We start from the raw sequence: 12,645 nt of genomic DNA, 5'->3' as shown, positions 1-12,645 counted from the left end.
AGCAGGTCCGACCCACATCCCCCACCATGAGTAGGGCAAGGAAGCAGGTCCCGAATCTACCCCAGTGGGAACAGGGATCGAACCCCATGCTGTACGCACCAATCTGGTCCACACCAGTGTCCAGCCGACTGAGCCAACAGCCCCCCACCCTCCATCCCAAGTAGTCTGAGATGCTGTGACAACATCCACTTTTACATGCATGTTGTAGCCTGGAGCTATGGATAGTGATGGTAGAGGCTCCAATTTCTTTCCATCATATGGCTGACCAGGAAGCTCTCCCACTCTTACTGCCTGCCATTGGCTTGTGTTGGAAAGATTTACAAGTTTTATACTCAGCCTGTTTGGCCATGTTATGAACACACTTTCCTTGGCCATCAAGTCCCGGAGTGGGACTGGGACCATGAGCTTCTGGCTCAGAGGTAGGGACGCTACCTCTGCACTACAAGACCTCCTTTGTGGCTCCACACAAGACAAATTTATACTTTAATGTTTCAGATGTGGACCCAAAATCTGAACTGATAACAGATAAACAGCATGTAAAAAGGAACAGAGCAAAGGGGAATGGTGGAAGTTGTACACACACACACACACACAGAGACACACAGAGACACACACAGAGACACACACACACCAGTGTATGGCAATACAAAATGATCTGTAAAATGTATAAATAGAAAACAAAAAATGATTAAATGGTTTAAATGGCATTAACGTGAGACCATAGGCAGTGTATGTAAATATAAAGAATGTAAAGTGATATAGTGAACTGAAATAGTGGGTTAGGTGGCCAAGCCACACAAAAGTGTCATAAGGAAACACAGGCAAAAACAGATCATACATTCTTCGATTCGTGGATGAGGTAAAATTGACCTGTACCAAGCAGGCAGACTGGCCCACCAACAGCATATTATGACAGAGGGTCCTTGCCATCCTGTCACTTACCATCTATCCCCTCCCTGGCTATGACACATTAACACATCCATTCCACATCTCTAACCATAAAGTGGGAATTAAGGTTTGAAGTTATTAAAGTTAACATTAAGGTCAGGGGAAATAATTATCCCCCAGAAAGGGTGTCTGCTTCATTCTCTCATATCCCATCTTGACACATTTGGAGCTCAGTTGAACTCTTCTTCCACCATGTTTGCTTCTATTCTTATTTTTCTGACCAGAAGCCTTCCCCCTTCTCCTTTCTAATCCGATTGATAAATGCTTGTGGATGACACAAAAATAGGTGGGAAGGCAAGTGGTGAGGGTGACACAAAGAGTCTACAGAGGAGTATAGACAGGTTAAGTGAGTGGGCAAAAACTTGGCAGATGGAATATAATGTGGAAAAATGTGAGGTTATGCACTTTGGCAGGAAGAATAGAGGAGCTGAACATTACATAAATGGAGAAAGACTGCAGAAAGCTGCAGCACAGAGGGATTCGGGGGTCCTCATGCATGAATCACAAAAAGCTAGCATACAAGTTCAGCAGGGAATAGGGAAGGCAAATGGAATGTTGGCCTTTATTTCAAAGAGAATGGAGTATAAAAATAGGGAAGTCTTGCTAAAACTATACAAGGCACTAGTTAGACCACACCTAGGATACTGTAAACAGTTTTGGTCCCCTTATCTAAGGAAAGATGTACTGGCATTGGAAGCAGTCCAGAGAAGGTTCACTAAGTTGATCCCGGGCATGGAGGGATTTTGTTATGAGGAGAAGTTGAGTAGGTTGGGCCTGTACTCATTGGTGTTTAGATGAATGAGAGGCGATCTTATTGAAACATAAAAGATTCTTAGGGAGCTTGACAGGGTAGATGCTGGGAGGTTGTTTCCCCTTGTGGGAGAGTCTAGGACCAGAGGGTATAATCTCAGAGTAAGGGGGCGCCCATTTAAAACAGAGCTGAGGAGGAATTTCTTCTCTCAGAGGGTAGTTAATCTGTGGAATTCTTTACCGCAGAGGGCTGTAGAGGCTGCATCCTTAAGTATATTCAAGGCTGATAGACAGATTTTAATCAGTAAGGGAATCAAAGGTTACGGGGAAAAGGCAGTAAAGTGGAGTTGAGGATTATCAGATCAGCCATGATGTCATTGAATGGCAGAGCAGATTCGATGGGCCGAATGGCCTGCTTCTGCTCCTGCGTCTTATGGTCTTATGCACACTGTGCAATATACAACAAGGGGTGGGATATGACAAGTAGTGTGTGATTTACGACAAGTGGTGTGTCATATATGGCAGACAGTGTGTGATATACGACAGACAATGTGTAATATATGACAGACAGTATGTGATATGCGACAGGCAATGAGTGGTATAAGACAAGCAATGAGTGATATACGACAGGCAGTGTGTGATATACGACAGGCAGTGTGTGATATACGACAGGCAATGTGTGATATACGACAGGCAATGTGTGATATACGACAGGCAATGTGTGATATACGACAGGCAGTGTGTGATATACGACAGGCAGTGTGTGGTATATGACAGGCAGTGTGAGATATATGACAGAAAGTGTGTGATATACGACAGAAAGTGTGTGATATATGACAGGCAGTGTGTGATATACGACAGGCAATGTGTGATATATGACAGGCAGTGTGTGATATACGACAGGCACTGCGTAATATATGACAGGCAGTGTGTGTGATATACGACAGGCAGTTGTGATATATGACAGACAGCATGTGATATATGAAAGGCAGTGCATTATTCATGACAGGCAGTTTGAAGTATGTGCTCATTTTTCCTAATATGTGATAAGCAGTGGGGTACTCAGAATACATAATAAGTAGCAGATGCTGATGAAAACAATTGCATTGCCAATTAAATTAGTCTAATTAGCATCTGCAACTTTTACACCAATCTCTGTCAGAAAGGCAGAACCCGAAAATACAAAGTAGACCTGCTGCAAGTGGGATGTCCACCTGATTCAAACCGGACACTTGTTCCAACAAACACATCAAGTAGCCACAACATTTATTCACTTCATACTTTGATGTAATGTTTGAGGGAGTAAAATAGTTATGTTTAGACAGCACAAGCTGGTGATATAAGAGACTGCATGCAGTGGGAGCTTCACACTGTGCCGATAAGCTGTGTACAGAGTTACACTAAAGGAAAAGCCTCGAGTAAGAAGGAGACTACATGTGGAGACAATGGTAACACATCAAGAAGATGCATGTTGAGGCCAAGGAAGTATCTGTGGAGTTGTAAATTTAAATGAGACAGGCTCTGGAGTACACCCTGTACCAGCTCTGGAGAACTTTCCATCTTACAGCTGGTTTCAGTGTTGTCTGGTAAAAAGCCAGGGCAGTGGATTTTACTCCTATTCCTTGACATAGATGAAAACGCTCTTCCAGCCTTGTCTCAGTGAAAGTGTACTTGCCTCTGAACAGAAAGTCATAGGTTCAAGTCTCCCCCTAATCCAGTGCCATCAACACAAAATCTAGGCTGACACTTCTACGCAGTACTAAGGGAGTCCTAAACTGTTGGAGATGCTGTCTTTAAACTGAGGCCCTGACTGCCCTCTCAAGCAGCCTTCAAAGATCCCCATGGTGTTTGGTAACTGTTGTTTGTGGGAGTTTGCTGTTTGAGCTAGATAGATTCGTGATTAACAAAGGGGTGAAAGGTTATCGGGGGTAGGCAGGAATATGGGATTGAGGTTAAAATCAGATCAGCCCTGATCTTATTGAATGGCAGAGCAGGCTCGAGGGGCTGAGTGCCCCATTCCTGCTCCTAGAACGTATGTTGCCGTGCACAAATTAGCTGCTACGTTGCTTACATTACAACAGTGACCACACTTCAAAACTTCTTTATAGGACTTAAAACACATTGGGACATCCCGAGGGTGTCTATAGGCGCTGTATAAATTCATCATATTAAATTTGCCTGATATCCATAGGGTGTCTGATGGCAAAAACATATCAAACGATGAGGTAAATGCAAGGAGATATCGAGGTAATGCTCATTCAGGGAGTGAGTATGAGCATAAGGAGCTGCAGAGCAGTCTTCCCTCCTGTAGAATGGGCACCATGGGAAACTTGTAAGGAATTGACCTATTAAGGAAGAAATGGCACAGGTCAATGACCTTTACAATGTTAATGATGAGGGATGATAGTATCAGGTCCCGTTCTTGTAAAACTGGTGAAGGGTCATGAGGACTCGAAACGTCAACTCTTTTCTTCTCTGCCGATGCTGCCAGACCTGCTGAGTTTTTCCAGGTAATTCTGTTTTTGTTTTGGATTTCCAGCATCCGCAGTAGTTTTTTTGTTTTTACTTCTTTGCATTATTTATTGCATGGCAGTCAGGTCCTTAGATAAATACTGCTTGGCATTTATATCACCGCAGACCTCTTGAGTCTATTCCCCAGTCCTACCGTGGGATCGGCCTGGTTACTTAAGACTTCTCAACTTCCCATTCTGCAGTGGCCGAGCAGTACCTGAGCCCTCCAAAAATATCCTAACGAAGCTGAAGTGGAAACTCTGCACTTGTTGTCCTGGTGGCTGCTATTTGTGCTGTACTGGCCTCTCACTGGTTAAAAGCCAGCAGAGAGATACAGCCGTGCTATCTTCTATTGCTAGAGATCTGCAGCACAAGCTCTAATGAACTCCTCCTGGCTGTCACTTCCCATTCTTCAGTTTTCAGGAGGAATTGAAAGCTGTGTATCCGAGCCCCTGGTTACAGGTTTTACGCCGTAACTCATTAGATGAAAATAGAGGCAGTGACTCCCAGAGAGAGAAAGAGAGAGTTGCAAGCAAATAGCCACACATGGATGTGCATTCATCCGAGAAACAAGAGAAATTTATTAAACGCAGGTACCGAGCACTCCAAAGTCTGTTCTGTACACAGGCTCCCTCTATTGATTATAGTGGACATAGCACCACTGACCAGCACAGTCTCTCATGCAGTTTACCGACAGTTACTGAGACAGACACAAAGGAGCACAAACGGAGAATTAAGGTAAATGGGTGCAGAGGTAGAAAGGAAGAGAAAAACAATGCTGAGTTAGAAAGAAGAAATGGGGAGAGTGAAGGGGTGAGGGGGAGACTTACCGAAAACATAAATCAGTAAGATCAGATCATTTGGAAAGGAAATGAGAGCAACTTCCAGAAATGGCAATGACAGGTTCACAAGAGGAGCTGAATTCGAAATGCTAGGTGGGTGGCGTTGCCCAGTTGCATGATCTGAATTAGTTCAAAGTCAACTACAGCCTGGGTACCACAGGAGGAAGGAAACACAGCTGGCAGATTATTGCTTATTCTGGGAGCCTAGTGCAGGCTGCCTCCTACAAGAAAGTTAACGCTAGACTAGCAACAAGTCATTTACCAGGTTATCTCAGCTGAGATTGGTTTGTGGTGTAAGGAGGTTGAGAGAACAAAAACAATATCAAAAATGAAAGGACCCCCCTGCTTTGATGCCACATCCCCGCACCCCCCCTCAAAAAAAAAATGTCCAGCCACAATATTTGAACACTGGAGAACCTTGGCAAAATAATGCTTCACTAAATGAAGGATACATTGTAGGTGATAGCCATACTGAAAATACTTCTCTAGCACATTGCTTGTAATTAAACTGCCTGATTTGTCAGGGTTCAGCATCCTATTTGCTCCTGTCATGCACTCTTTAGCTGCTACATCTACTCCCTGCTATGGGCAAAGGTTAGTGCTCACATGTGAATCTTCTTCATTACTCATTGGTTTGCCGTAGCTCAAGGACAAAGTTTTCTTTTAAATTGACTGCACAGTTAAGTGGTTGGATATTATTAGCACTTCAAATCATAATGGTAATGGACAGAGAATCACAGATGGGGAGAGTGCGACTTTCTGGTTATGTGTTGCCCGTAATCCAGGAGCAGGGAGATTATTCCACACTCCTCCCCCAGTGCACCTGATAATAAGGCTTTGCCCCTCAGAAGCTGCAGTTAAGCAAATTATAAATCTTTGCATGGATCGCACTGTATGAGGTAGGTGCATTGTTCACATAGCACTAATAATCAATAATTCCCTCAATAATACAGCTCTGTAATCAGCTATGTTGGGCTGGCCACATCGTCTGCATGCCTGACACAAGACTCCTAAAAGAAGTTCCCTACTCCGAGCTACGTCACAGCTAGCGGTTACCAGGAGGGCAGAGGAAACATTTCAGGGTCGCCCTCAAAGCCGCCCTGAAAGAATGAAACATTCTCACTGATTTGTGGGAATCTCTTACTCCAGGCCGCCCAAACTGGAGAAGAAGCATCCGCAAAGGTGCCAACTATTTTGAACGTCTCCGACAGGCCCAGGTGGAAGCCAAGTGCAAACAGTGGAAGGAGCAAACCAAAATCTGAGCATCGCACCCACCCGCCTCATCAAACACTTTCTACCCCACTTGTGGCAGAGTGTGCGGAGCCAGCATTGGACTTTTGAGTCACCTCAGAACCCACAACCCCAGAGTGGAAGAAAGTCATCCAGGGTCCCGAGGGACTGCCTAAGAAGCAGAAGGCAGCTCCTGTCTACTTCTGGAAATTGTGACATGATAATTAGAATAGGCAGCTCTGAGAAAGATACAACTGCTAGTATTACAGGAGTCAACCCAAAATTACAGCAGGCAGGGCCACCTTGGATACACTGCTAGTGACTGCCATCCTTTACTGGGAGTACCATATCATGGAATTCCTTTCCATATCTCCTCCATTCAGTGCTTGTTTTTACCTTTGTGATGAGGCTTGGGACCTTTGCTTTTCTACAGGCACATCTATAAGCAGTCTGTCATCACACTGCAAAACATAAAAAAAGAGGGCACAAAGCTGTCACTTAATGTTGCTTTGTTTCTGAAATGGAGACTGAAACTTAAGGCCAAGAGCCCACCTGCCAATTTCTCTCACTGATGGCCATTCACTTCGAACTGACTTCATGGTCACCCTATTTGCACTGATTTGTAGGATCACAAAGCACAGGAGAAGGCCATTCAGCATGTCTTGCCTGTACTAGCTCTCTGAACGAGCTTTCCAATTAGTCTGAAATCAAATCCCCTGTTTTTTACCCACAGTCTGGCAATTTTTTTTTTCTTTTTCAAGTATTCCTATTCCTTTTTGAAAGTTACCATGGAATCAGCTCCCCCCACCCTTTAAGGCAGTGCATTCCAGATCATAACAACTTGTCACATTAAAAAAAACTCCTATCTTCTCTGCTTCATTTACTAATTATTTAAAGAATTAAATATGTGACCTTCAAGGTATAGGCCAGGTTAAACAATCCTAAATGGTACATTAGAAGCAGAATAATACATTGTACACTACATGGTATATTTTTGTGGTTATCGATATACATACTTGCCCATCAAGAGGAGATTAAATGGTAAATAGAATATATGTAATATATAAAAATTAGAAATATGTGCAATAGTATAAATGTTAATCTAAATATGCTCAGCATATATATTTGAAATAGTGTTAAATGTGATATAAAAACCTATAAATATTGCAATTTTCATTGAAAATATAAAAACCTTTCAAAGGGACTGATTAGAATTTCATCAACAGCTCTGAATTACCTCATACCTTACTAAACTCACAGGGGTACAGCACTTTATTCATCAACTGAGCTTACGCACTGGAAATGATGCAGCAGGATTCTTGCTGTCTCTAGCTCTGAGTATGTGTGTGTTAATCAGGTCGGAGCTGCAGCTGTGTCCTTCTAACTCTGTATGGATCGATTCTAGGGGTTTGTCCATCTGCCATTGGACCTCAGGTTCTTGTTACTGCCCAGACTCGAGTCTCCCTGCTGCCAATGTCACGTGTGTGGCAGACTATGAATGCTTAGCAGGCCTTGGTTATCGCACCCCCCTCCCCACCCCTACCTACCCATCCCACCCCTCCCCTCCCACCCCCACCCCTCCCCACCTCACCCCACCCCTCCCCACTTCACTCCTCCCCTCCCCACTTCACCCCACTCCTCCCCTCCCCACCTCACCCCACCCATCCCCTCCCCACCTCACCCCATACCTACCCACACCTCTCCCCACCCCACCCCACCCACACCTCTCCCACCCCACCCACACCTCTCCCACCCCACCCCACCCACACCTCTCCCACCCCACCCCACCCACACCTCTCCCATCCCACCCCACCCACACCTCTCCCACCCCACCCCACCCACACCTCTCTCACCCCACCCCACCCACACCTCTCCCACCCCACCATATTTTTATGTCTGGTAAACAGGAATGCTCAAAGAAAATGACAAAAATATACATGTTTTTAACGCCCTGATGATTTTTCTCCAGGTTTGCACACACAGCAGTGTCCTGGAGATTATCTTCAATTCCTGGAGACTCCAGGCCAATCCTGGAGGGTTTGGCAATCTTAAGAGCGAGATATAAAAGAACATAGAAAGAAGAATGTAGAATAAGCAGTCCCTCAAGTAGGGTCAGTCAGACTCTGTCTGTCTGTCTGTCTCTGGGGGAAACGCAGGGCAGGTGTAAAGGAAAATTCAGCCAAATCTACTTAGCACCAACCAAAACTCATCACAACATTGGCCCCTTTCAGGGCACCACAAATATTGGAATAGTCCAAACAAACTAAAAAGCTGACAAAATAAGCATCCCACCGAACTGGGAGAAAACCCCAATTACATGGGTCCTCAACTGCCTGAACGAAAGAGGGAATCTGCAAGACCCGCCCACCGCGAGTCACGTGATAGACTGGCACTGTCACGTGATTTCTATCGGGCACTCAGGTTGATAGAAGCCAATAATGCAGATCAACAGTAGAGATGCTACAATATGGGTTAATGGGACTCAGTTGCAGACTCTCAGATGCTTCTCAATCCCAGATTCAATCTGAAAATCCATGTATTTTCGCAGCTTCTTGAAGCCTCTGGCTTTAAGACAATTCTAAATCAATCTTAAACTTATAACTCATAAAAACAAAAAACTACTGCGGATGCTGGAAATCCAATGTTTTAAAGTTATAACTCCCTGTTTTAAAAAAACAGCAGGAAATACTGCATTTAAAAACTAACCGTGTGTTCCAAACATGGGGCATTTTACGTTTCAATTAGAATTTTGTAAGCAAGGTCCAAATCAAAGGTAGATAAACAGGAGAAAATGAATCTGAGAAAGAGTCATTCGGACTCGAAACGTTAACTGTGTCCCTCTCCGCAGATGCTGTCAGACCTGCTGAGTTTTTCCATGTAGTTTTGTTTTTGTGTAAGAGAAAATGAACAGCGGTTTGACCCACTGAGTCTTCAAACAGCGTGAGTGGATGAAGAGTATGAGGATGACTTAATTGTCGGTGGGAAATGGCAAATGGTTTGGTCCATTGAACTATCATGAGTAAGACAGAAGTAGGTTTCTTGTTCCCTTGGACTGAGAAACAGGGACGAGAAGGCAAAAGAAAATAAACTGGAAGTTGGGGCTGTGTAAAATGTTTGGTGAAAATCGAGAACTTGTCAATACAAAAAAAAAGTGGGGGAATCTAAAAAAGTGGAGAAGATGTAAGGAAGATGAAGGAATAAGAAGAGGGAAAGGAAATTAAGCAGAAAAAGGAAATTAAACGGAATAAAGGAGAGTAGGTAATAGCAGAATGAAACTCAGTAAACAGGATTCAATTAAAAACGTGGCAATAACAGATTGCAAACAAGTTACAACTAAATTACAACAAGGACGAGAGCTCGGGTTTTGTCGGAAATCCTTCAAAAGAAAGTGGAGGGAAGAAGACGGCGAGTAAGCAAAGTATTGTGCATCAGCTGATTAATATTCAGCTCACAGCTCAGAGTGCTCTGTTCCTGGGCAGAGCAGAGCTCAGTGCAGAGAGAAGCAGTCACTGAGCCCTATAGACCAGCACTAGAACTGGAGCTGGCAAGGGACAGTAATGTGAGCAAGCATATAGAAGGCTGGTCCAACGCTCCTGAACACACACACACAGACACAGGCACAGCCAGCCAGTACATCCACACACAGCTACCGTCCTGAAATCTTTCCGATTAGCGAGCTCAGTCTCGGGCTCTTAAGGGGCACAGGGGTTGCTGTGAATGACTATGGACATCAACCTGTGTATTAACTGGAGAAGCTGAATCAACTATCCCGAGGGTGCGGCGGAATCCACAAGTGATTCATTGAGGGGGTGGGGGGGAGGAAAAACACACCTTTACCCGGTTTTCCTGATAGTGCAGCTCTCTCTCTCTCTCTGTCTCTGTCTGTCTCCGGTTTCTAAAGGAAAATTCCAACCTTTGGGGGAGTTTGCCGCCCTCCCGCTTTACCTCCAGCAGAACAGATGTCTCAATGTTCCTCTCCTACTCAACTTTCCTGCCGATGGCTTGTGGCTAGTTTTCAGGTAAGGGACTACGAAGACTCGGAGCTGAACTGTCCCCCGGGGCTGCTAAGAAGAGTGGGGGGTGGGGGTGGGAAAGAGGTGCTTTCGCCATCTCTACTACTTTTTTTTTCTGTTGTGACACAGCCGAGATGTATCTTAACCTCATTGTTACTGATGATCCTCTTAATTCGTTCCCGGGTCACTGCAGTTTTAAGAGCTGATCTCAGTCTGATACTATTGTGAAGTTGTGGGTGAATTGGGGATTTGGTCTGTTGCGGGTTTTGTTTTTTTTTAAAGATAGGTTTTGTGTGATCTCGCTGTGTGTGTGTGTGTGTGTGTGTTTAGGCCAGAGAGTGACCCCCCCACACACACACAGGTGTGACATCTTATTGATCAAAACCCCCGGGGGCAGTGGTAGAGACAGAAATCGAGGCTAACAGTTCAGATCTGCTCAAAACCCTTCCTGAGTGTGAAGTCCCAGGGAGGGGAGGGTGGAGGGGGGTGGAAATGCCAGTAAAATAAACGCGTGAGCACAATCCAATCTGCCCATATTGGGCCTGTAAAAATCCCTTCCACATTATCACTTGTCACATCCTGAGTGTCTTTCATTCTTTCATTGACTGGAAACTGAAAAATCTTCAGCCCTGCCGCCTAAAAATGGGTTTCTGTTTATTTACATCCACTTGTGTGTTCAGTGATAGCGGGAGTCCGGGGATAAACGTGTTGCAGGTGGGTTAGGTATTTCACTGGTTATAATGTGATTAACACTTTTTATATCCAACCTGGTTTCAGGGAGCTTTTGAATGCGTTTTCTCCCTTTGAAAAAACCATGCCAAAATGTGTTTTTTTTAAAGTTCTCCTGGTCATAGGTTAATAGAAATGTGAATGTTGTAAATAAGAGCTGGGCAGGGAAACTGACGAGGATGTGTAAAGTTAATTGGCACTAACCGATACGGTCATGCTCTCCCTTTCAAATTGTTCCTTAATTTTCTCCCCACTCCCGAAGGTTTTGACTCCTTGTTCCCACTGACACCCGCCATTCTCTGCCACCGCCTACCAAGTGACTATCATTTGTGAGCAATTTGACTACAGGGGGCATCACAACCCAATCCTGCCCTCCACCCGTTCCAGTGTGGCTTGCTGCAACCCGAGAGCGCTTGGCGATCTGGGCTGACTCGCTCCTCCTTTAACCGAGGAGCGATTGGACCACTTGCAGAGGGGACAGAGCAAACCGCCAATCTTACACTGAACTTTCCATGTACTGGCCGACCCCCCGCGGCGTTGCTCGTGCGGAGTCGCAGAACAAACTGTTTGTAATGTAGGCCCATGGGAAGCCGCCCTGTCCAAAAGTCGCCCTCTTGCTCAACTTACTGAAGCGATGACCGTCTGTGGAAAACATGTCCGGGAGGTTGCCTGGTAAGGGGGAGCGGTGATGCCTCCAATCCCCCCCCCAGCGGTGGAAGTAGCTGTTTCGGTGTCACTGGTCCAGTGTGGGGAGGTCAGGACTGAAACTCAGTCCGGTCGATAAGTGTCGTTGCCGCTGTACTTGAGGGGCAAGTGCTCTTTGCTGGAGTGTGCTGGGTCAGCATTTAATGAATGGGCCGAAGCATCTACGACGTGGGGTGGGAAGGAGCCACACTGGGTGAGTTAAATAACCAGAAAAGTCGAATACATCCAATTCCCGCTGGAGCACTCGAACATCAAAGCGGAAAGAAGAATGCCCAATTTGACCCCATTACATCCATGACATGACCGTGGAAATCTTCACATTCCCAGGCCTCAATAATCTTCTAACAGGATTTTCAGAGTGATTTCCAAGCCTCAGAAACCAGCCTTTTGATGTGATGTCCACCTCCAAACTGCACTCTGGGCCCAGGTGTCAGGAGAAGACAGGTAAGTAAAGGTAATGTCCGGGCCTGTCTTGAGTAATTAGGTAAGATCAGGTAAAAGAGAAGGGGTCAAAACACAGGGAGCAGACCTGCCGATCAGCTGAACTTGCTTGGAAGGCATTCCCGTGTGCTGTGTGAGGGAACCAAGAAGGAAACGGGTTAATTACTGTTTTAACAACCGGCCACATGTAGTATGAACGGTGTGAATCTGAATGATCAGAAGCTCCAGCCTAGAAAAGGAGCACAGGTTTTTAAAGTTTACTAATGGTAGTTAAAATTGTACATCGCGTGTTAAGTATGCTGTTTGAGGGATGCTGTCGGTGTTAAGACCGACCGCTCTTAATGGTTCTATAACCACACACGCTATTTCCGAGTGAAATTCATTGTGTGAATCACTTTGAACATTTAATCATAATGAGGCACATTTTTTTTATTCTCACAGTAATATTAAAAGTAATAAATCTGCCCCCATTGCTG

The 12,645-nt window shown here is 45.0% G+C and overlaps 1 protein-coding gene across 1 annotated transcript in view; it reads left to right on the top strand.

Annotated features, from left to right (window-relative positions):
* The first annotated feature begins 9,907 nt into the window (after window positions 1–9,907).
* Window positions 9,908–12,645, top strand: part of syndig1l (synapse differentiation inducing 1-like) — a 142,031-nt gene continuing 139,293 nt past the window's right edge. Inside the window, exon 1 of the mRNA XM_078562117.1 lies at window positions 9,908–10,300. The gene's annotated coding sequence lies outside the window, so the exon portion shown is untranslated. The remainder of the gene's footprint in view (window positions 10,301–12,645) is intronic.

This window comes from Cetorhinus maximus, chromosome 18 (assembly GCF_964194155.1).
Source record: "Cetorhinus maximus chromosome 18, sCetMax3.hap1.1, whole genome shotgun sequence".
NCBI lineage: Eukaryota > Metazoa > Chordata > Chondrichthyes > Lamniformes > Cetorhinidae > Cetorhinus > Cetorhinus maximus.
The sequence above is the reverse complement of the archived record's forward strand: the minus strand, read 5'-3'. Positions and strand labels throughout refer to the sequence as shown.